Raw genomic sequence first — 2,716 nt, 5'->3', positions numbered from 1 at the left:
TCCTCCGCCGCCGCCGAGGTCTCTTCAGAGCCGCCCGCCCGCCATCTTCCTCCTCCTCTCCATAGCTCCGCCCCGCCCCGCCCTCTAGACGTCATCGCCATAGTAACCGCCTACGCCGTCCCGACGGAGGGGCGGGGGAGGGGCGGGGTTTGGGTATATTGCCGAAGACTCCGCCCCTTCTGGGCCGGACGTGCTGGAGGCACCTCCCCTGACCTCTTCCGTCTGGCTCCTGTTGGCCTACAGCTGCTCTCTACTGCCTGCCTGGGAAGTGGTAGTGTTGTTATTGCAATTAATATTAATACTGTAGCAACAATAATCTGCACGAGACGTTTATATTTGCAAAGTACTGTGCAAATGTTTTTCTATTTTAATATTTATTCTTTATAAAACCCTTAAGGATGGCTCACCATTAATCCAAATTGAGTAGTCAACACAGACAAACTTGATAAGGGCCAAATGTTTTATATTTAAAGGAATAGTATTTTGCATGCTCTAGGTGCTCAATAAATGCTTGTTGAATTTAATTAAAGACTTCAATGCCAAAAAGTACTTGCTACTTCTGAAATTCAATGTAACTGTCTAACCCCAGAGCTACCAAAATAGCCATGAACAACACCTGGACCCAAATTTGGCAGAATTCTGTAAAAGTGCAATACAAAGCCTACCTACAATGAGACCAGAAATGGGCTCAACTTCAGGCTGAACTGTCTCTGGGGAAAAGATTACTCACACAACTGGGCACTACACTGGGTGCGGGAATGATTGCCCAGGAGGACCTAATGTGAAACAAAACCAGGTCCTGCTCTGGGTGGAGGAGCCCAGGATAAACATAATAGCTAATATTTATTAAGTACTCACTGTCTCTGTACGAGCTCTATTCTCTCCATTTCAATGAGACCCGAAGGTTTACTAGGAACCACTATTTCAGGGACAGTATTTTGAGAGATCAGTCTCTATGCTAGCTTTTATTTTCTCCATGTATTGTTTTCCTATCTCTCAACCCCTTAATTCATGCCAATAGGGATTCTGCAGTTATTTCCTCAGGAGAGGGATGAGACATGATGGAAAACATGCATAGGCTAAGGTCCTCTAGCTTTCATTGTATAAAAGACTCCACCCCTGGTGAAAGGGTAATAAGAGTCAAAGAAGAAGAAGAGAAAGAAGATTCTTCATCTCATCTCAAACTCCCCTTTACAGGACGTAAGCATTGCCAGGAGAAGTATGCAGGCGGAGGAAAGGGCCATGCTCCTAGGAAGGAGGCACCACAGCAGGGGAAATGGCTGCATGGTTTGCCTAGGAGGACAGAACCAGGGGCAGCTGCAAAAGAGAGATTCCTGGGCCTTCAGCCAGGCACGAATGGGGATGGTAGACTCTTGGCAGCAACCCTCCTAGACCATGGCATACCACTCTCCACAGCCATACCTCCAAGCCTTAATTGTACACAAGATTCTGGAACCATTGCCCAACCCAGAGAAGAAAGGAAATCCTCAATACTAGCTCTAAAATGAGTAATTTTTTCATTTTTCTCATGCCTGATCCAGAGTTCTGCCACTAAGATGAACATGAAAATGTTAATTTACCCACAACAGTATATTTAATAATAAATGTCCTCATTGCTAACATTATTTCAGCTACTTCACAGACAAAAGCATCAAATACTTGGTATTTATTGAACACCTATTCACTGCAGAGCATCATGCTAGGTACCATGAAGGAAAATCTGAATAGTTTGACTGACTCAAAAGGGCCCTGGCCAAAGACTTTCTTTTGTATACAGGCAAAGAAGTTTTCAAAACTTCTGAGCACTATTCTCATCATACCACTTTGGAAATAAAGAACACTTCTAAAATAAATAAGAATTTATCTTTTCCTTGGAAGAAATCGCAATCTAGTAAAATAATGGGCAAATAGACCAATAGCAAGACTACAGTGTAATCACCCTAAAATTGAGGTATGTATAAAGAAACAAACACCGGGCCGGCAGGTGGTGTGGTGACTAAAGTGGCTGGATCCCACATGGTCAATGAAGCATTTTGAGTTCCAGATCTGGTTGCTTCAGGAATACTCCAGGCATGTGCGCATATGTACCCAAAATCCCAAGAGACGAATGAAAGTGAAGGAATTGTGGTGTGACCATGCCTCTGGAAGCGGGAGGGAGCCGAGGAGAGGTGGCGGGTATTTTCTCACTTTCTCCTTCTCTTTCTCTCTCTCTCTCTCTCTGTCTGTCTGTCTCTCAAATGTGTTACAGTGCACTGCCCCATAACATTTTTTTTTTTTAAGTAAAAGAAAGGGGCTTGCAGGTGGCATAATTGTTAAGGTGCTAAACTTACTCTCTTGACTTACCACAGCTCAAGTCCTGGACCTGGAGGCTTGAAAAATCATGCTAGGCGTGTGTGCATATGTGTGTGTGCGCACGCACACATTCGTGCCCAAAATCCCAGGAGGAGAATGGAGAAGGGATTGTGGTATGGCCATCCCCCCTACAGGGGTGAGTTCTCACTTTCCCTTTCACTGTCTTTTTCTAACTCTCTCTGAGGAGCACATGTGCCCTATGGCAAAAACCTAAATTAAAATGAAAAATTAAAAAAAAAAAAAGAAGAAGAAAGAAAAAAAAGTAAAATAAAAAAGAAACAAACATCCAACTGACCAGAAAGTCAAGGATGACATCACAGAGAAAGAAAGAAGAGAAGAAATCCAATCTTAGAAAACAATCTGA

This window comes from Tupaia chinensis, unplaced genomic scaffold, assembly GCF_000334495.1.
Source record: "Tupaia chinensis unplaced genomic scaffold, TupChi_1.0 Scaffold000074_1, whole genome shotgun sequence".
NCBI classification, from domain to species: domain Eukaryota; kingdom Metazoa; phylum Chordata; class Mammalia; order Scandentia; family Tupaiidae; genus Tupaia; species Tupaia belangeri.
The sequence above is the reverse complement of the archived record's forward strand: the minus strand, read 5'-3'. Positions refer to the sequence as shown.